General features: G+C 39.5%; 1 protein-coding gene across 3 annotated transcripts in view; it reads left to right on the top strand.

The window, feature by feature from the left end:
* The first annotated feature begins 5,161 nt into the window (after positions 1 to 5,161).
* epn2 (epsin 2) overlaps positions 5,162 to 23,732 on the top strand; it is an 81,841-nt gene continuing 63,270 nt past the window's right edge. For all 3 annotated transcript variants that reach the window (XM_061981584.1, XM_061981583.1, XM_061981582.1), the window contains exon 1: positions 5,162 to 5,514. The gene's annotated coding sequence lies outside the window, so the exon portion shown is untranslated. The remainder of the gene's footprint in view (positions 5,515 to 23,732) is intronic.

Raw genomic sequence — 23,732 nt, 5'->3', positions numbered from 1 at the left:
CTTCCGCCCGATTGTAGCTGAGATAGGCTCCAGCGCCCCCCGCGACCCCAAAGGGGAATAAGCGGTAGAAAATGGATGGATGGATGGGTAGCAGGCTAATGTGTGGACCTCAATTACACAAAATGGATACATTTGTGACTGGCACCTCAAAGGTCGTCGAACCAGAGCCAGAGCCAGCGCCTGCAGAAAAACAAAAATCTGACGGGCCTAATCAACCATAAAGCCAACCGAAAAGAAAATATGATGAAGGGTATCTTGCTCTTGGATTCACGGCAGTGGTGGTGGAGGCAGAGGAGAGACCCCTGTGTGTTCTGTGTCTAAAAGCACTAGCAGCAGACAGCATGAGACCCAACAAATTAAAGAGACACCTCGAGACCACACACCCCAATCACGTCAATAAGCCACTTGATTTCTTTCAAAGAAAACTGACAGAGTACCGTCAACAGGAGAAGCGCATGGTAAAAGCTACATCAGTAAACAGTAACGCTCAAATGGCTTCATATAGAGTTGCATACAGAATTGCACAATGCAAAAAAAACACATGTTATGTCCTCGGTTTCACCTATGTGCTTATTTAGGTGTCTTAATTTAATAATAATCAGGCAACACGTTTCAACTCAATGCCTCGGATCGCTCCCGTTTATTAACAACTTCGAGAGTCCAAACTCTCCCTCCCTCCCGTGACGTCACACACTGAACACATGCTACGGTGGCTCGGACATGACAAAACAGTACATGACACCTCACACAATTGCTGAGCAGCTCATTCTCCCCGCTGCAATAGACCTGGTGTCAGTCATGCTTAGTTATTTTATTTATTATTGAACTTGATGCAAGTTATACCACAGCTGCACAGTTATTTTATTTATTATTGAACTTGATGTTATGTTATGTTATTGAGTTTGAATGTATACAACTTGATGTTACTTGATGTTCAATAAATTTGAAAATGTTAAGCTTGGCATTAGCGTTTTGTTGGGGCGATGGGGGCAGGTGGGGCTTGAAAACTCCCCCTTGTCCAAAGTGGGGGATGACAAAAAAAGTTTGAGAACCACTGCTCTAGATCAACTTCAGATATATCCTTCAATTATAAGTTTTTATAATTTTTGTTTTTTTTGTTTCATGCCCCTTTTGTCTTTTTTTTTGGTTTTATTTACGGTAAACACTCAAAATATGCAATATTTCCCACCAAAATTATTTCAAAGTGGAATATTTGATGTGAAGTCATTGGCGCCTTCAATAGGTCAATATTTCATAACAACATTGATTTATTATTATTTTCGTTATAGTTTAAGATAAAATGACTATTAAAATTCTCAAAATTCCAAAAAGGCCCCACTTATAAAAGTGTTAAAAATTATTTATGCATTTTTTTAAATTTGTTTTACTTTCAATGCTTAAATCTCTAGATCAACTTCAGATAGATCCTTCAATTATAAGTTTTTATATATATATGTATGATATGTATAATCAGTGTCAGAGCTTGGTCCGCATTGCCGGCAGTAAGTCGGACACATTTCCAGTGAGGGTTGGACTCCGCCAAGGCTGCCCTTTGTCACCGATTCTGTTCATAACTTTTATGGACAGAATTTCTAGGCGCAGTCAGGGCGTTAAGGGGATCCGGTTTGGTGGCTGCAGGATTAGGTCTCTGCTTTTTGCAGATGATGTGGTCCTAATGGCTTCATCTGGCCAGGATCTTCAGCTCTCACTGGATCGGTTCGCAGCTGAGTGTGAAGCGACTGGGATGACAATCAGCACCTCCAAGTCCGAGTCCATGGTTCTCGCCCGGAAAAGGGTGGAGTGCCATCTCCGGGTTGCGGAGGAGACCCTGCCCAAAGTGGAGGAGTTCAAGTACCTCGGAGTCTTGTTCACGAGTGAGGGAAGAGTGGATCGTGAGATCGACAGGCGGATCGGTACGGCGTCTTCAGTAATGCGGACGCTGTATCGATCCGTTGTGGTGAAGAAGGAGCTGAGCCGGAAGGCAAAGCTCTCAATTTATCGGTCGATCTACGTTCCCATCCTCACCTATGGTCATGAGCTTTGGGTTATGACGGAAAGGACAAGATCACGGCCGAAATGAGTGTCCTCCGCCGGGTGGCGGGGCTCTCCCTTAGAGATAGGGTGAGAAGCTCTGCCATCCGGGGGGAGCTCAAAGTAAAGCCACTGCTCCTCCACATCGAGAGGAGCCAGGTGAGGTGGTTCAGGCATCTGGTCAGGATGCCACTCGAACGCCTCCCTAGGGAGGTGTTTAGGGCACGTCCGACCGGTGGGAGGCCACGGGGAAGACCCAGGACACGTTGGGAAGACTATGTCTACCGGCTGGCCTGGGAACGCCTCGGGATCCCCCGGGAAGAGCTGGACGAAGTGGCTGGGGAGAGGGAAGTCTGGGCTTCCCTGCTTAGGCTGCTACCCCCGCGACCCGACTTTGGATAAGCGGAAGAAGATGGATGGATGGATGGATGGATTTTTTTTTTGTTTGTTTCATGCCCCTTTTGTCTTTTTTTTTGTTTTATTTACGGCAAACACTCAAAATATGCAATATTTACCCCCAAAATGATTTCAAAATGGAATATTTAATGTGAAGTCATTGGAGCCTTCAATAGGTCAATTATTCATAACAACACTGATTTATTATTAATTTAGTTAAAGTTAAAGAAAAAAAGACCATTAAAATTCTCAAAGAGCCAAAAAGGCCTCACTTATAAAGTGTTAAAAATTACTTTTGCATTTTTTTTGTGTGTTTTACTTTCAATGCTTAAATCTCTAGATCAACTTCAGATATATCCTTCAATTATAAGTATTTATATATATATTTTTTGTTTTATGCCCCTTTTGTCTTTTTTTGTTTTTGTTCTATTTACGGAAAACACTCAAAATATGCAATATTTCCCCCCAAAATGATTTCAAAATGGAATATTTGATGTGAAGTCATTGGAGCCTTCAATAGGTCAATAATTCATAACAACCTTGATTTTTTTTTAAATTATTTTTCAGCACGAAAAATTTAAGGAAAAAAAGACCATTAAAATTCTCAAAGATCCAAAAAGGCCCAACTTATAAAAGTGTTAAAAATGAGTTATGCATTCATTTTTATTTGTTTTACTTTCAATGCTTAAATCTCTAGATCCATCCAACCATCCATTTTCTTCCGCTTATCCGAGGTCGGGTCGCGGGGGCAGCAGCCTAAGCAGAGAAGCCCAGACTTCCATCTCCCCAGCCACTTCATTCAGCTCCTCCCGGGGGATCCCGAGGCGTTCCCAGGCCAGCCGGGAGACAAAGTCTTCCCAACGGGAAGCGGCTTTATTTTACCTGGTTAAATAAAGGCTAAATAAAAATTAAAAAAACGTGACCTGGGTCTTCCCCTTGGCCTCCTGCCAGTCGGACGTGCCCCAAACACCTCCATATGGAGGCGTTCGGGTGGCATACTGACCAGATGCCCGAACCACCTCATCTGGCTCCTCTCGATGTGGAGGAGCAGCGGCTTTACTCTGAGTCCTCCCGGATGGCAGAGCTTCTCACCCTATCTCTAGGGGAGAGACCCGCCACCCGGCGGAAGAAACTAATTTCGGCCGCTTGTACCTGTGATCTTGTCCTTTTGGTCATAACCCAAAGCTCATGACCATAAGTGAGGATGGGAACGTAGATCGACCGGTAAATCTCTAGATCAACTTCAGATATATCCTTCAATTTTAAGTTTTTATAAAATTTCTTTTTTTTTAGTTTCATGCCCCTTTTCGTCTTTCGTCTCAATTACTGTAACGTATTATTTTTGGGTCTCCCTATGTCCAGCATTAAAAGATTACCGTTGGTACAAAATGCGGCTGCTAGACTTTTGACAAGAACAAGAAAGTTTGATCATATTACGCCTATACTGGCTCACCTGCACTGGCTTCCTGTGCACTAAAGATTTGACTTTAAGGTTTTACTACTTACGTATAAAATACTACACGGTTTAGCTCCATCCTATCTTGCCGATTGTGTTGTACCATATGTCCCGGCAAGAAATCTGCGTTCAAAGAACTCCGGCTTATTAGTGATTCCCAGAGCCCAAAAAAAGTCTGCGGGCTATAGAGTGTTTTCTATTGGGGCTCCAGTACTCTGGAATGCCCTCCTGGTAACCATTAGAGATGCTACCTCAGTAGAAGCATTTACCGGTAAGTCCCATTTTAAAACTCATTTGTATACTCTAGCCTTTAAATAGACCCCCTTTTTAGACCAGTTGATCTGCCGTTTCTTTTCTTTTCTGCTCTGCCCCCCTCTCCCTCGTGGAGGGGTGGTCACAGGTTCGGTGGCCACGGATGAAGTGCTGGCTGTCCAGAGTCGGGACCCGGGGTGGACCGCTCGCCAGTGCATCGGTTGGGACATCTCTGCGCTGCTGACCTGTCTCCGCTCGGGATAGTCTCCTGCTGGCCCCACTATGGACTGGACTCGATCTCACTATTATGTTAGATCCACAATGGACTGGACTTTCACAATATTATGCTAGATCCACTCGACGTCCATTGCACCGGTCGCCTTAGAGGGCAATTGCGGTCCTCTCCAAGGTTTCTCATTGTCATCCCACTGGGTTGAGTTTTTCCTTGCCCTGATGTGGGATCTGAACCGAGGATGTTGTTGTGGCTTGTGCAGCCCTTTGAGAAACTTGTGATTTAGGGCTATATAAATAAACATTGATTGATTGATTTTGTCTTTTTTTTGTTTTACTTATGGCAAACACTCAAAATATGCAATATTTCCCCCAAAATGATTTCAAAATGGAATATTTGATGTGAAGTCATTGGAGCCTTCAATATTCATAACAACCTTGATTTTGATTCATTATTATTTTCGGAGCAATGACATTTTTAAAGACAAAAACAGCCTGCCCGGCAGCTTTTTGTTAATAGAGTCAACATTTTTTTTGTCGCATTCCACCTGCTTTGTCATTTATTCCACGTTTTTACTTATTTATTTTTAATATTATTTTTTAGGTTAAACGGCCGCACGTTTGACACCTCTGCTTTCGACAATATATCTATGATTGATTGAGTTACTTTACACTTTGTTCATGTCAACGATATGCATGAGCTCAAATAACCCAAGTATCAAAAGTATCGCTTTTTGATTTTTGTGTGTCGATATTAGGCCACAACGACGCGGTATCGGCGGTGTCGACATTCCTGTATCGACCCACACGCCACTTCCGCAAACCTGAAGCAAAGTATTCCATAGTAAAGAATACTATTATTTCCGTAACAAGCTGTTCTTGTTGGGCGACACGGCCCGCATGGAAGGAAGGGCTTTGTGTGCGTGAGTCAAGCCGCCCGGGTCACACCCATCCCTGGCTCTCCCCCTCCCGCCCTGCCCGCCATGTTCTGGAGGAGCCTGCCGCTAGCGTTAGCATTAGCATCACTTTAGCTAGGCGGAGGCGCAACAAGCTATTATTAAGTTATTCCCCCCCGCATCAGAAGGACGATATTTATGGCGCCGCGGACCCGGAGTATTGTTTGAATCCACGCCAGCTCGGTACATCCGGTGAGTTATAACCCGCTTTTCCCCCCCAACACGGAGGTGGAGTATTTCGGGACGTTTTAATCCTGTTTTGTGCGTCTTAGCGTTAGCTCGCTAGCTCGTTAGCATGTCACTCGGATGTTAAATAAACATTTAAACTCCATTTTTTGGGGGGTTAAAATGTCAAACAAAGCGTAAAAAAGATGCTGGTTTTGACCTGAAGGAGGAGCGAATGCTAGCTTCTTTCCGTCTCAACTTTTTCCCCCTCTCCTCCGAAGTGAATAGTTAGTCGTCTTGCACTGATATTAAAACTGACAAAAAGACAGCAAACCAGATTCAAGTTAGCTCGCTAGCGTTAGCATTAGCCAGTTAGCATGTGTGTGTTTGCACCAACGTTCGTCATTTTGTGTTTATTTTCCCCCTTTTTAATATCATTATCTAACAATGGATACTTTCAGACTACATGGAAATAAAGGTAACGGCAGTTCAAGGAAACGCTGTGATTTGTTGTTAATTACGTAGTTTTCCTTCCAAGAACTACACTACGGTTACTTCCTTAAGCTTTGATGTTATTTAGCGTCATTTTTGTGTGTGTGTTCATTTACGCTTCAGGGGCGCTGCCTCTGTCCCAACTCATGTTGGAATCCGCCACACTTTGTGACTCAATGTAGTGGATGTGCTCATAGAGACATCATCTGGTCTTCTCCTGGGACAGGAAGGACAAAGACTGGATCGATCAGGAGGTAATGTCGTATCTTTGCGATCATACTTGGCTCCAACACAGAGCTGGGCAAATATTTTGACTGGGGGGGGGCACATTGAGAGAAAACATGTGTCTGGGGGGGGGGGGGGCAATGTGTGTATAAATCAGGGGTTTCAAACTCATTTTAGATCGGGGGCCACACGGAGAAAAATATAATCACAAGTGGGCCAAACTGGTAAAATCGCGGCACGATAACTACAAAATAAAGACAACTTCAGATTGTTTTCTTTGTTTAAAACTAGAACAAGCACATTCTGAAAATGAGCAAATCATAATGTTGTTGTTTTTTATTACACTTACATGTTGCAGGTAAAAGTATTCCATCTGTATTTGTCGTTATTTATATTTTCTGAATTCATTACGTGATAATGTTTATCAGTCAACTCATTGGTGTTAATTTTCAATTTATCAAGATAAAAGAAATATATCAAAATCAAATTACAGAATGTTATTTATGTAGTTTGATCGTTTTCCGGGGGCCACATGGAGAAAAATCTACTCCCAAGTGGGCCAGACTGGTAGAATCGTGGCACGATAACTCAAAAATAAAGAAAACTTCAGATTGTTTTCTTTGTTTAGAATTAGAACAAGGACATTCTGAAATTGTACAAATCATAATGTTTGTTGGTTTTATATTTTTTTCTACACTCACATGTTGCGGTTAATAGTATTCTATCTTTATTTGTCCTTATTTATGTTTTCTGAATAAATGATGTGATAATGTCAACTCATTGGTGATCATTTTCAATCTTTCAAGATAAAAAATATACATCAAAATCAAATTACAGGATGTTATTTATGTAGTTTGATCATTTTCCTCGACTGATGTACTAACATCATGTGGTTTAATTTGTACATATGTAGCATCATCTATAAAGATACAAATAATTGCCATTGCGACATCCAGTGGACACATGTGTCTAGGGGGCCAATGTGTATGTGTGTATAGATCAGGAGTTTCAAACTCATTTTAGATCGGGGGCCACACGGAGAAAGATCTACTCCCAAGTGAGCCAGACAGGTAAAATCGCAGCACGATAACTCAAAAATAAAGACGACTTCAGATTGTTTTCTTTGTTTAAAATTATAACAAGGACATTCTGAAATTGTACAAATCATAATGTTTTTTTTTTTTTTTTTTACACTTACATGTTGCGGTTAATAGTATTCTATCTTTATTTGTCCTTATTTATATTTTCTGAATAAATTATGTGATAATGTTCATCAGTTAACTCATTGGTGTTAATTTTCAATCTATCAAGATAACAAATATATATCAAAATCAAATTACAGTATGTTATTTATGTAGTTTGATCGTTTTCCGGGGGCTACATGGAGAAAAATCTACTCCCAAGTGGGCCAGACTGGTAAAATCGCAGCACGATAACTTAAAAATAAAGAAAACTTCAGATTGTTTTCTTTGTTTAAAATTAGAACAAGGACATTCTGAAATTGTACAAATCATAATGTTGTTGGTTTTTTTTTTAGCACTTACATGTTGCGGTTAATAGTATTCTATCTTTATTTGTCCTTATTTATATTTTCTGAATAAATTATGTGATCATGTTCATCAGTCAACTCATTGGTGTTAAGTTTCGATCTATCAAGATTTTTTTTTAAATATATCAAAATCAAATTACAGTATGTTATTTATGTTTTTTGATCGTTTTCCGGGGACCACATGGAGAAAAATCTACTCCCAAGTGAGCCAGACAGGTAAAATCGCGGCACGATTACTTAAAAATAAAGACGACTTCAGATTGTTATCTTTGTTTAAAATTAGAACAAGGACATTCTGAAATTGTACAAATCATAATGTTGTTGGGGTATTTTTTACACTTACATGTTGCGGTTAATAGTATTCTATCTTTATTTGTCGTTATTTATACTTTCTGAATAAATTATGTGATAATGTCAACTCATTGGTGTTAATTTTCAATCTGTCAAGATAAAAAATATATATATCAAAATCAAATTACAGGATGTTATTTATGTAGTTTGATCATTTTCCTCGACTGATGTACTAACATCATGTGGTTTAATTTGTACATATGTAGCATCATCTATAAAGATACAAATAATTGCCATTGCGACATCCAGTGGACACATGTGTCTGGGGGGCCAATGTGTATGTGTGTATAAATCAGGGGTTTCAAACTCATTTTAGATCAGGGGCCACATGGAGAAAAATCTACTCCCAAGTGGGCCGGACAGGTAAAATCGCAGCACGATAACTTAAAAATAAAGACAACTTCAGATTGTTTTCTTTGTTTAAAATTAGAACAAGGACATTCTGAAATTGTACAAATCATAATGTTTTTTTTTGTTTTTTTTTACACTTACATGTTGCAGTTAATAGTATTATATCTTTATTTGTCCTTATTTATATTTTCTGAATAAATGATGTGATAATGTTAATCAGTCAACTCATTGGTCTTAAGTTTCAATCCATCAAGATTAAAAAAATATATATCAAAATCAAATTACAGTATGTTATTTATGTAGTTTAATCGTTTTCCGGGGGCCACATGGAGAAAAATCTACTCCCAAGTGGGCCAGATAGGTAAAATCGCGGCACGATTACTTAAAAATAAAGACGACTTCAGATTGATATCTTTGTTTAAAATTAGAACAAGGACATTCTGAAATTGTACAAATCATAATGTTGTTGAAGTATTTTTTACACTTACATGTTGCGGTTATAGTATTCTATCTTTATTTGTCGTTATTTAGGTTTTCTGAATGTCAACTCCATCCATCCATCCATTTTCTACCGCTTATTCCCTTCGGGGTCGCGGGGGGCGCTGGAGCCTATCTCAGCTACAATCGGGCGGAAGGCGAGGTACACCCTGGACAATTCGCCACCTCATCGCAGGGCCAACACAGATAGACAGACAACATTCACACTCACATTCACACACTAGGGCCAATTTAGTGTTGCTGGTGTTAATTTTCAATCTTTCAAGATAAAAAATATACATCAAAATCAAATTACAGGATGTTATTTAGGTAGTTTGATCATTTTCCTCGACTGATGTACTAACATCATGTGGTTTAATTTGTACACATGTAGCATCATCTATAAATATACAAATAATTGCCATTGCGACATCCAGTGGACACATGTGTCTGGGGGGCCAATGTGTATGTGTGTATAAATCAGGGGTTTCAAACTCATTTTAGATCAGGGGCCACATGGAGAAAAATCTACTCCCAAGTGGGCCGGACAGGTAAAATCGCAGCACGATAACTTAAAAATAAAGACAACTTCAGATTATTTTCTTTGTTTAAAATTAGAACAAGGACATTCTGAAATTGTACAAATCATAATGTTGTTGGGGTATTTTTTACACTTACATGTTGCGGTTAATAGTATTCTATCTTTATTTGTCGTTATTTATACTTTCTGAATAAATTATGTGATAATGTCAAATCATTGGTGTTAATTTTCAATTTGTCAAGATAAAAAATATATATCAAAATGAAATTACAGGATGTTATTTATGTAGTTTGATAATTTTCCTCGACTGATGTACTAACATCATGTGGTTTAATTTGTACACATGTAGCATCATCTATAAAGATACAAAGAATTGCCATTGCGACATCCAGTGGACACATGTGTCTGGGGGCCAATGTGTATGTGTGTATAAATCAGGGGTTTCAAAGTCATTTTAGATCGGGGGCCACATGGAGAAAAATCTACTCCCAAGTGGGCCGGACAGGTAAAATCGCGGCACGATAACTTAAAAATACTTCAGATTGTTTTCTTTGTTTAAAATTAGAACAAGGACATTCTGAAATTGTACAAATCATAATGCTGTCGGGTTTTTATTTACACTTACATGTTGCGGTTATTAGTATTCTATCTCTATTTGTTGTTCTTTATATTTTCTGAATAAATGATGTGATAATGTTCATCAGTCAACTCATTGGTGCTAATTTTCAATCTATCAAGATCAAAAATATATATCAAAATCAAATTACAGGATGTTATTTATGTAGTTTGATCATTTCCCTCGACTGTTGTACTAAAATCATGTGGTTTATTTTGTACAGATGTAGCATCATCTATAAAGATACAAAGAATTGCAATTGCGACATCCAGTGGACACATTTTGAACAGCTGTTTCTTTCATTAAAAAATTTCAGGTTAATTTTTATACTTAGCAAACTCATCCCGCGGGCCGTATAAAACCTGTTCGCGGGCCTGATCCGGCCCTCGGGCCGTACGTTTGACACCCCTGGTATAAATGATGTATACACATTTAGCTGTACAGTATGTGGGTTTGGGTCCCTCTTTTTCAGGAACACTAATACCAAAACTCACAATGTCCGATGGAATTCTAAAAACATTATGACAGACCACCTCAAAAAACAAAATTTAAAAAAATGTTTTACTGAATGGGACACCCAAAATGTACATGAAAATAAAGAAAGTGGGATTTACAATATTAACTATGAATAGGGCTGGTCGATGTGGACGACAAAGTATATCTCGATATATTTTTACTTAAACTCAATATTCGATATATATCGATATATTTTTTCCGGTGAAAGTATACATATAAAGATATTCATTTTTGAGCCAGATTCACTGAAATTGAAGTGAATGACAACTGTACTGTAAACAGTCAGTGCCACTTTTATTAACTCAGTTAGTCAAGATGGGTATTTACAGCACAGGAAATAAACTGTTTAAGTAGCACAGAATTACATAACATAAATAAAATAGAAACACAAAGAATGTATAAATAAAATAGAAACACATGCTTTCTACATGCAAAAATTTACGTAACTGCAAATAATACAAAATGTATCAAACTTGGATGAAAAATACATTTGCAGGCAGGCACTTTTTAATTCCCAGTCAACGATGTAATGGACACACGTACGGTTCTGTGGTCCTACTAGACCACATGTCAGTGATCAACACCAAGTAAGTGACTTGACTTAATTGTGCGACTATGATCTTGTTCTTTGTTTCAAAATGATTCAACTATTCAATATCAAAATATAAAGAGTAGAAATAATGAACAAAATTTCAGCTATTGTCTTGTTGTAAAACACCAATGAAAATGAAATGTAGCATTTGGACAGGCTATACTGTAGCAAATCATGTGTTCTTAAATGTGTATTCCACCTCTTCCATATCGAGAGCAGTTTTGATTTGGGCTTACGTGGTAAACGACTCAAATGAATGTTTTATCCAGACACATACATTTGTCTCCGGGGGAGAACAAGGAACACAACAAATAAGCGGTGTTTGGTCATTTTAGCGTGAAATAAATGTTATCGATATTACGATATTTTCTTTACGATATTTTTTTTATATATATCGATTAGGGCTGCAACTAACGATTAATTTGATAATCGATTAATCTATCGATTATTACTTTGAATGATCGATTAATAATCGGATAAAAGAGACAAACTACATTTCTGTCCTTTCCAGTATTTTATTGAAAAAAACAGCATACTGGCGCCATGCTCTTTCAACTTGCCAAATAAAACCAGGAAAATGTTACAAAAATGCACACTTTTGACACCCCTGCTATAGATAATAAAAAAATTAATCTGATAAATGTATCGATAAAAAGCAGAGCCTGACGACGCATGCGCATTTATCACAACTCTCTCTCTCTCTCTGTCTGTCCCCCTCCCTCACAAATGCTGCTGCACGCACAATTTGTTGTGTTTTTAACCTTCTTAACCCTGAACGTACATTGAAAATACACGCAACCCTAACTCAAAATGCCGGACATTTGAGAAACACCGCCCGACAGCCCCGCAAAGAGGACGTATGGTCAGGACCTAACCCTGACCATACTAGCATGCTAGCAGCGATCGGTTTCACGTCCGGTGAAACCAATCGCTGCTAGTCCTCTTTTGCTAACATGCTAGCAGCTAACAGGCTACGTATAGACTGACCATACGTCCTCTTTTCACCGGACATGTAATCTTTTGCGGGGCTGTCGGGGCTGAGTATTGTTTACACAACGTGCAGTACGCTACTTAATATGTCCGTGTGGAAACTCGTTCGGTACACTTCCGTATCGAAACGGTTCGATACAAATACACGTACCGTTACACCCCTAATATTTTGATTATTGTTTCTCAGCTGTTTGTAAATGTTGCAGTTTATAAATAAAAGTTAAAAAAAAAAAAACGTAGCCTCTGCGCATGCACATAGCATACATCCAACGAATCGATGACTAAATTAATCGCCAACTATTTTTATAATCGATTTTAATTGATTTTAATCGATTTAATCGATTAGTTGTTGCAGCCCTAATATCGATATGTCTTACAAACTCGATATATCGCCCAACCCTAACTATGAACAATAAAAGACTGAGTTTTAACAACATATGAACGTCTTTTACTTCTCAGACCAGCTCCTCCATAGACATCTTTTACAATCAAGCAAAACACAACAAAATGTAACAAAGGGTAATAAACACCTACATTATTATATATTATCACTTTTATGCAGACATTTGTTGTAAAAATGAGCTTCCGCATCTGTTCCTGACACATGCGTTTAGGGTTGGCTGCTCTGAAAACAAGCCCCGCCCACTCTTTGTTCCTCATCTGAGCTGCTGTGGGGTGGATTACCATAATAACTCCTATAACACCCAAAAGTGCAGATTTTAACCATTGAATTACTTTCTATAGTTCAAGATTTACGGTCATTTATAAATATATACACATTTAGCTGTACAGTATGTGGGTTTGGGTCCTTTTTTTCAGGAACACTAATACCAAAAGTCACAATGTCCGATGGAATTCTAAAACGTTATGACAGACCACCTAAAAAAAAACAACATTTTACAGTTTTTTACTGAATGGGACACCCAAAATGTGCATGAAAATAAAGAAAGTGGGATTTACAATATTAACTATGAACAATAAAAGACTGAATATTAACAACATATGAACATCTTTTACTTCTCAGACCAGCTCCTCCATAGACATCTTTTACAATCAAGCAAAACACAACACAAATGTAACAAAGGTTAATAAACACCTACATTATGATATATTATCACTTTTATGCAGAAATGTGTTGTAAAAATCTGCTTCTGCATCTGTTCCTGACACATGCGTTTCGGTTGGCTGCTCTGAAAACAAACCCCGCCCGCTCTTTGTTCCTCATCTGAGCTGCTGTGATGTAGATCAGTGGTCCCCAACCTTTTTGTAGCTGCAGACCGGTCAACGCTTGAAAATTTGTCCCGCGGACCGGGGGGGTTAATAAAGAAATACAATCATGTGTGCTTACGGACTGTATCCCTGCAGACTGTATTGTTATACGTTGATATATATAGTGTATATATTGTGTTTTTATGTTGATTTAATAAAAAAAAATAAAATAAAAAAAAAAATTTATTTTTTCCCCTGTACCAATCGGTCTGCGGACCGGTACTGGGCCGCGGCTCGGTGGTTGAGGACCACTGATGTAGATTACCGTAATAACTCCTACAACACCCAAAAGTGCAGATTTCAATAATTGAAATAATTGAATAGTTCAAGACTCAGGGTAATTTAAAAATATATACACATTTAGCTGTACAGTATGTGGGTTTGGGTCCCTTCTTTCAAGAACACTAATACCAAAAGTCACAATGTCCGATGAAATTCTAAAAACGTTATGACAGACCACCTCAAACGCCATTTTACAGTTTTTTACTGAATGGGACACCCAAAATGTACATGAAAATAAAGAAAGTGGGATTTACAATATTAACTATGAACGATAAAAAGACTGAATATTAACGTCTTTTACTTCTCAGACAAGCTCCTCCATAGACATATTTTACAATCAAGCAAAACACAACGAAAATGTAAAAAACTGCACAAAATGAATGCAAAGTGTAATAAACACCTACATTATGATAAATTATCACGTAAAAATCTGCTTCCGCATTTGTTCCTGACACTTGCTTTTGGGGCTGGCTGCTCTGAAAACAAACCCCGCCCACCCTTTATTCCTCATCTGAGCTGCCATGAGATAGATTACCGTAATAACTCCAACACCCAAAAGTGCAGATTTCAAGCATTGAAATACTTTCTATAGTTCAAGACTTAGGGTCATTTAAAAACAGCACTGCACATCATAATGGCGGCTGCAGTTTTGATGTTAAAGGTCGAAAAAAAATGATGTAGAACGTCCGGCGTGCCAGATTGAACATCTTAATCTGGTCTGGATGCTGTGTCTCGGTTGTTTGGGCGGTGGTGTGTTTGTGCGGGTTTGGGTTGGGGTGGTGGAGTCTTTTGGTCGGGGGGGGGGGGGGGGTGTTGGTGTCTCTTGTTTGCATGTTGGCGTTTGGGCTGACTGGCGGGCTGGCGCTGGCTGGTCTCCGTGATCCTGTTGGCGTGTGGTTGCTGGTCGCAGTTTTTTTGATCGCAGTTTTTTTGATCGCTTTGATTTGATTGGGTGGTGCTGGCTGTCTGGGGGTATTGCAGCTGCTGTTTCTGCTGCCGTTTGTTTGTGGTATGGGCGCCCGTGGCTGCTGGGTCTGGTGCAGGGGGGTGGCTGATGTTGTGACTTGTGGCAGCGCGCGCGCGTGGTGGTTGTCGGGGCTGACGAACTGTGTATATGTATGTATATGTGTGTGTATGTGTATGTATGTATGTATATATATATGTGTATGTGTGTGTGTGTGTGTATGTATATGTATGTGTGTGTATGTGTGTGTGTATATGTGTATGTTTATGTATATGTATATGTGTATGTATGTATATTTCTAGGGGTACGCTCCGGGCCTGCCTGTCAGGCGGGGGTCGGCGTCTCAGGCTACTGCGTCCGGACTGCGTGTCTGGAGCTCCTGGGTCCCACCGTCCATCCCTTCCGGGTGCCCGTCTTGGTTGGGGCCTGCTGGGTCTAGTCCCTGCGTCTATTGTGGTAGCTTGGTGCTGCAAGGTATTCCGAGGTGCTGCGAGTCGGCCAGTTGCTGGGGTAGTGACCTTGTGTGTCAGCATGTCTGTGATCTTCTTTTAATTTTTTTTTTTTTTTTTAATGTATTTATTTATTTATTTATTTTTTAATATATTTTATTAATATATATTTTTTATTTTCCCCCTCCCTCGGGGGGGAACTCGGCGGGGCGGTTGCTGGTTGTTCCATCTCCATCTTTGGGGTCCATGCGGGTGGGGTGGGTGGTTCCCGTGGTCCCGTGCCGGGTGGTCCTGCGGCGGCCGATTTGGGTGGAGTGGCCGGGGGCTGGCCTCGCCGCGCTCTCCGGGGGTGGGGGTTAGCTCATGGGGGCCCGGTTGCCGGTGGGGCGGGGGCGGTCTTCCCGTCCGGTTGCGGGGAGTCTCTGGGCCCCACGGGCATGGCGTCCAGTCTTTCTGCCCGTGTGGGGTGTGGTCTCTCGCTGGCTTGGGGTCTGGCTGTCCCCTGCTTTTCTCGTGCCTTCTCCTCTGCCGGGTACGTCTGTCTGCGGCCTGCTGCTGACCCTTGTGGGCGGCGCGGTGGGCCGGGCTCTGGGTTCCTGTCGCTGGCCGGCTTGGCTGCGTGGGGGCGGTGGTCCCTGGTTCCCTGGGCACCACAACTACTGTTTGTGGGTTGGGCTCTCGGGGAGGCTGGGGCTGTACTCTGGTTCCCACGCACACTGGGAGCCGAATATATTGTACATACAAATTCACATATACTCACATACATAGGTACCTACGCTCCCACATACATACACAAATACAGTACTTATTTACATACTCAAGGTTCGTACATCCACACGCACATTCATTATACAAACATACACATACACATACTGTACATATACATTCACTGTACAAACATACATATACACATACTGTACATATACACTCACTGTACAAACACATATACACATTCTGTACATATACAAGTACATAATCACGTTTCATCAAACATATATTAATGTTGTTGCCCTAGGGTAAACTGGGTATAACACATGGCACACTGACAAAGCTTAACCTATTGTTACTATAACAATCTACAAGGTTAATGTAGGTTGCTTCTCTTTCTCCCCCTCCATTTTTCTGCATTCTTTCGTATCTCAAGTTATCAATACCTATATGTATTGTTGCATTTGAACAACTGTATTGTTGATAATAAAGGTAAATTATTGGTATTGTTCATTATCAATAGCTCTATTGGTATTTGTATTGCTCCATTTGTAGTGTAATAATGCTCATTGTTATTTCTGTTTTATTTTCGCTAACTGCTTATTTGCTATCACTTTTACCATCATATTTGTACATGTCGTATTTGCTGATGTTGCTCTATTGTTGTTGTTGTGTTTGCTGTTGTTGCTTTTGTCTCTCTGTCTAATCCCCCTCTTGTCCCCACAATTTCCCCCTCTGTCTTCTTTTTTTCTCTTTCTATCCCCTCCTGCTCCGGCCCGGCTGCACCAAATGATAATATAAATACATTTAATAAAGTCAAATACAAATAAGGCAATAAGAGAAGTATCCTACACTTCTCTTTTGTAAAGTAAATCTGAACAGCCGATATGGGCATCTACATCAACTATATGATTTGCCTGAGAAGCTGGACAGGACAAAAAAAAAGAAAATTTTAATGGGCCACCCAGGTCTGCTCCAACATATAATCCACAAAGTATTAAATGTTGGAATGTAATAATTGCATCTCGGAATAGGCTATATGGCTTCAAATCGATATCGCGATGTAGGGCTGAGTGATGCGTCTTAAAAACTGGATCACGATATAAAAGTTGATATTTTTTAGGAGCATGGGAAAAATATACTGAATGCAAACATTTTTTATATTTCTGATTGTAATCTACAAATGTCAACACAAGCTTGGAAAACATTCACTCAAACGATGTAAACACAATTTTTAAATCACAGTAAACACTTATGGCAGATCTGGGCAAAATACGGTCCGTTAAGATTTTCAATCTGGCCCGCCGGACATTCTACATCATTTTTTTTTACCTTTGACATCAAAACTGTATCCACCATTATGATGTGCAGTGCTGTTTTTAAATGACCCTAATTCTTGGAACTATAGAAAGTATGATATCTGCACTTTTGGGTGCTATAGGAGTTATTACTGTAATCTACGCCACAGCAGCTCAGACCAGGAACAAAGCAGAGTGGTCGGGGCTTGTTTTCAGAGCAGCCAGCCCCAAACGCATGTGTCAGAATCAGATGCGGAAGCACATATTTACGTGATAATATATCATATTGTAGGTGTTTATTACACTTTGCATTCATATTTTGCTGTTTTTTTACATTTTAGTTGTGTTTTGCCTGGTTGTAAAAGATACACAACTATCGAGGAGCTAAAATATACACAACTATCGAGGAGCTGGTCTGAGAAGTGAAAGAAGAGCGACGTTCATATGTTGTTAATATTCAGTCTTTTATTATTCATAGTTAATATTGTAAATCCCACTTTCTTTATTTTCATGTACATTTTGAGTGTCCAATTTAGTAAAAAAATGTAAAATTCCATTCCGTTTTTTGAGGGGGTCTGCCATAACGGACATGTCATAATCGGACATTGTGACTTTTGGTATTAGTGTTCCTGAAAAAAAAGGACCCAAACACACAGATTTCCAGGAGATCTTTACAGCTAAATGTGTATATATAATTTCTACACACATACACCTTGGCCCCCCCAGACACATTATTTTCTCTCAATGTGGCCCCCGGGTCAAAATATTTGCCCAGCTCTGACTAAAGGAGAACTGCACTTTTTAAAAAAAGTTATCGTTCACAATCATTATGAGAGACATGAAGACAAACGTTTTTTTGTGTGCATTCTAACATAAAAATCGGCTCGTTCTTGGTGGCTAGCAATGCAGCTAATGGGAGCAATCAAGTCTACCTGTAAATCACTGTAAAAATGCATGTCAACTAGGGCTGGGGGATATGGCCTTTTTTAATATCTCGATATTTTTAGGCCATATCGCGATACACGATATATATCTCAATATTTTGCCTTAGCCTTGAATGAACACTTGATACATATAATCACAGCAGTATGATGATTCTATGTGTCTACTTTAAAACATTCTTGTTCATACTGCATTAATATATGCTCATTTTAAACTTTCATGCAGAGAGGGAAATCACAACTAAGTCAATTTAGCAAAACTGTATTTATTAAACATTTTTAAGCAGTGGCACAAACATTCATGTCATCTCCAAAACAGAAAGTGCAAGATTGTCAGAGACATTTTAAAACAAACTATAAGTGCACTTTTGTGCATGATGACACACAAGACATTTCAATAAGTGTCACATAAAAATGAGCAGCAAAACAAATAGTATATGTCCTACGGTGTTGATGTGGAAATAGTTTCTTCGGCATTTAGTTGGTGTGGCACCGAACGGAGATGTTGACATGATGTAAAGACATATTCCCGCTTGAAGCCAAACCACCGTCAGACGATGGACCCCTTGCTGTTTTTCTTGGGAATTAATTATTTCTCCATTTGTTACCAGATTCACACCTTATTTATGTCGTATTACCACTCAAACCACACCGTTAGCTGTTAGCATCACAGCTAACAGTACCATGTAGCTACTTCTTGCTCCGCGGGAGCGTGTGACGTTGCTCACGTGACAGTATGTGACGTATGTAAGAAGGTGCGCTTGTTTTAAAGTCTCTGTCAGAAGGAGAGCCAGGAAAGAGTGAGAAACACATGCAGTTTAATGCCCCGTAGCTAAAAGCAACTGCTTGAGAACGTATACCGTATTTTCCGCACCATAAGGCGCCCTGGGTTAAAAGCCGCGCCTTCAATGAACGGCATATTTCAAAACTTTGTCCACCTATAAGCCGCCCGGTGTTGTAAGCCGCATCTAACTGCGCTAAAGGAATGTCAAAAAAACAGTCAGATAGGTCAGTCAAACTTTAATAATATATTAAAAACCAGCGTTCTAACAACTCTGTTCACTCCCAAAATGTACGCAAATGTGCAATCACAAACATAGTAAAATTCAAAATAGTGCAGAGCAATAGCAACATAATGTTGCTCGAACGTTAATGTCACAACACACAAAATAAACATAACGCTCACTTTCTGAAGTTATTCTTCATTCATAAATCCCTCGAATTATTCTCCTTCGTTGTCCGAATTGAAAAGTTGGGCGAATGTGGGATCCAAAATGTCGTCTGGCGCTGTCTCCCTGTCTCCCTGTCTTGGTGAACGTCACGTGTGTTGGCCTTCTGTCATCCACTGTTCCCACGCAGTTAGCAGTCTAGCTTCGAATGCCCTGTTGACACCAATATCTAGCGGCTGGAGGTCTTTTGTCAATCCACCCGGAATGACGGCGAGTATTGAATTAAGCGCGTAAGCGTGTCTCTTAATGTGATGTTATGAGCTAGCAAATATAACAACTACACTACCCAGCATGCAACGATAGTGACGAGCATGCGCGGTAGCCCTGAGAAGCGTTGTTGTATGCTGGGAGTTAGAATGTGGTTATGAACACGCTGTGAGTAAACGTTGAGAACTCAGTTAACACGCCTCGTCTGCATTATTTATAATTAGACAGACAACACACTTAATAGGAGCCATTTTGGGGTCTTTACGAAACGTCACATATCCCAGCATGCACCGCGCGCTTCTTCTACGGGGAAAAAAGATGGCGGCTGTTTACCGAAGTTGCGAGACCGAAACTTTATGAAAATTAATCTTAATATTTATCCATATATAAAGCGCACCGGGTTATAAGGCGCACTGTCAGCTTTTGAGAAAATTTTTGGTTTTTAGGTGCGCCTTATAGTGCGGAAAATACGGTACTTGAATATCACGATATAGTCATTTTCTATATCGCACAGAGACAAACCCTTGATATATCGAGTTTATCGATATATCGCCCAGCCCTAATGTCAACAATACTTCATTTATGTTCTGTAACCTGTATAATAACCAAGCTGTAGCAACATTGTTATTGTAAGAATGAACACTGAGGAACTCTTTTTGTAGCGTACATCAGCATGCTTTGGTAGTACGCATAAAAGCTAACTACGGAAAGAGATAAGCTAGATTCTACGTCAGCACATGTGTTAGTTTGTAATGCACAACACAATGTGATAGGACAACAATCTGTACTGAGTGAAAAACATGAACAATCATATTACAGTATCTGTTAAGTATTATTTCATGTTTAGTTTGTACACAACTAGCCAGACAGCTTATGTACTGTGTAGTTGTACTAACACGCATGATCAATAGAAAGTGTGATTCACTCGATGGACAGTTGTTTGGGTAAGCACTTCATTCATGTCGAAATAGCTTGGCTTCAAATTCCACATTTTGCAGCTTTGATTCCCTTTCACCTCACTCTCTCGGCTTCCATCTGTTCCAACGTCTCACCCTTCCTTTGTGTTCGCTTCTAGAAGCAGTAGTTCATCCTCAGTATATTCAGCTTCAAAAAGATAAGGTTGTGAATCCTCAATTGTTCAAAAATAGTCGTCTTTGTTGTCTGTTACCAAGTCTACTATTAAAAAACACACTCGTGTTTGTTTCCGGAAGTAGGAACACACACAGTCCGTTGCTATGGAAACAGAAATCAATGCGGTGAAAAAATGAGTCACGGCAATGGATGAAATGGCCAAAATACAGTAGATATTGTACATATATATTGTTATGAAGTTCCTACATTAAATATACTTGCAGTGTGTATAAAAAACTGCTGAGTTTTGAAGGCTACAATGGTGACTCATTAGCCGCATCTTCCAAGCGTTTTTTAAAATCATTTTTAAAATACTTTTTTTTTTTTTAAAAAGACACGTGTATTTTTGATTGATTGATTGAAACTTTTATTAGTAGATTGCACAGTTCAGTACATATTCCGTACAATTGACCACTAAATGGTAACACCCGAATAAGTTTTTCAACTTGTTTAAGTCGGAGTCCACGTAAATCAATTCATCGTACAAATATATACTATCATTATAATACAGTCATCACACAAGTTAATCATCAGAGTATATACATTATTTACAATCCGGGGGGTGGGATGAGGAGGGTTTAGTTGATATCATCAGCACTTCAGTCATCAACAATTGCATCATCAGAGAAATGGGCATTGAAACAGTGTAGGTCTGACTTGGTAGGATATGTACAGCGAGCAGAGAACATAGTGAATTCAGATAGCATAAGAACAAGTATATACATTAGAAATACATTTGATTATTTACATTTGGTTATTTACAATAATACAATGTTCTTGTCTCTTGTAATGATTCTAAACGATAGGCAACATTCCAAAAAGTGCAGTTCCCCTTTAAAGGTGCTGTTTGCTTTTAAAGCAAAAAAGATAAGTACACCACCGGCTATCTTATGTTACTATTAGTAGTTTACCAGAACACATTTGTTTGACGGTTGTCTATATTCCTCACAATTACAACCTGTATGTCGTCATTTTTTTTACCGGCCGGACTAAAAGGATTGGTGTTTACGGCGGTCATTCACAGTCAGTACGTGCCCATGCACTAAATTAGCCCGATTTCTCCAATAGTCCGGGTCTAAAGAAGCCTCCCGCAACCCATGGAAACACAGTAATCCGATCGTTTTCGGTTTTTGAAAAATTGGACTAACACACCTGGATTATGCGATTGAAAACCAGGGGCCGTATTTATCAAGCGTCTTAGAGTGCCATTTTACACTTAAGTCCTGAAAATTTACGAAATTTAGTCCTAGTCTCAAACTTAAGAATAAAAGCTATTTATCAACTTTATTAAGTCTAAGAATCACTCCTACTCTCCACGATATTTAAGAGACCTTCAGAGGTGTCCTAAGTGGTTAGGAGTTGCCAGCGGGGGATGGCACTGAGGCGAGAGAGACGTGCGCGAACGTTCAGTGAGAGGAAGCTCTACTAACAACAGTGTCTCCTCCTCTCGCCAGTTTGGTTTTCTTTTCGATTCCATGTTGATTTCTGCATGTGGCTGCAGTGGGCTTGTATATATAGAGCCACCCACACCAGTTTCAAATTAGTTGCCTAATTAATGAATTGGAAAGAAAAGGAAACATTTATTTTTGATTCATTGCCAATATTGTTTGTTTGTTTTGTATTATTTTGTAGTTTATTGTCAAAATATACACTCCCATTGTCCACTTAAATATTTCTAAGATATTTCTTTATTCTTAGACAAGGGATTCCCTTCCGTGATTGGTCATTTCTATGGACACAGAAATGACGTCACCTAAAATTCCGTTTACGGCACATAGTAATGTCGTAATTCAGCTCTGAGTGTGACACTTAAGAATCAGTCCTACACTTCGCTGAAAGTGTGAGTAAGATGCTTGATAACTAACTTTTAAGTGCAGCTTTCAGCAAAGAATTTCTTTACTCATAAGTCAACTCTTAGCAGACTTCTTAGGAGTAATTCTAAGACGCTTGATTAATACGGCCCCAGATCTCCAGGGGGTGTGTGCTGCCATTTGGGACCCTTCGTTTCAAGTCATCCATGGGAGAAAAAAAGAAACAGATTTATTTAAAAAGGTTGCTAAAGAAAATGTCTGCTTAATTCGGACTCCTGAATAAAATACAAATGAGATGAAAGAGAATGAAGCCGATACATTTAAAGGCAAATAATAAAGCATAGACAAACCTCTAAACGAGACATTTATGCACATCAATCTAATTAAAAATAACTGTATTCCACACAACTGGCAAGATAGTCCAGAACAATAGCAACCTTCATCTGGAACAGTATCAGTCGAACGGTCTTTTCCTTCGGATTTAAAACTCCTTCCATCAATCCACAGGGCCTTATGAATGAACTACGAGGCATTCAAAAGTTTTGTTTCCATGATTCTCCCTCCGGAAATTCTCGAAAAACCTCTCCTGCTAGTCTTTCTTTGCTTCAGACCTGCATCTGTTCCGATACATTCTTGGTAGTAGCATCATGTTCGCAGCGCAATCCAAGATGATTTATTGATGCTCTCTGCTATTTACCATCAGCATAGCCATTAGAGACCTAATATTTGTAATAGGATTGCACGATATGGCTCAAAACTGTATCGCAATATACATTTTTTATACTGGTCGATATCGATAATTATTGATATTTTTTATGAGCGATGGAAATGTACGACAAAGCGAGGCTGTTAACTTGTAAGGAGCCTCAGAATCCTGGTGTGACGTCATAGGCAATACATTTATCCATACTAAAAGAAAATAAACACCCCCCCCCAGTGTACGGGAGTCACACGGCGTGTGACCAATAGTTACATTAAAGAGAGTGCAATGACATTTGGACTTCACACACAGGTGTGAATATAAAATAAACCCAATCATCTGGGGAATCAGACTAATTTAGTTCATGTAAATGTTGTGGGTGTCTCGTCAACACGTACAAAAACAGTCCAAGAGAATCAACGAACAAGTTGGTCATGTCCAATTTAACAACACTGAAAGCTAATGGGCATGCACTCGTTACGTACTTTTGTAATTACCCCGTCACGTACGAGAAGCCGTAAGATGGCGGGGTATATTGTGTAAAATACATTGGAAA

Source organism: Nerophis lumbriciformis, linkage group LG24, assembly GCF_033978685.3.
Source record: "Nerophis lumbriciformis linkage group LG24, RoL_Nlum_v2.1, whole genome shotgun sequence".
NCBI classification, from domain to species: domain Eukaryota; kingdom Metazoa; phylum Chordata; class Actinopteri; order Syngnathiformes; family Syngnathidae; genus Nerophis; species Nerophis lumbriciformis.
This window is presented reverse-complemented; position numbering and strand designations above follow the sequence as displayed.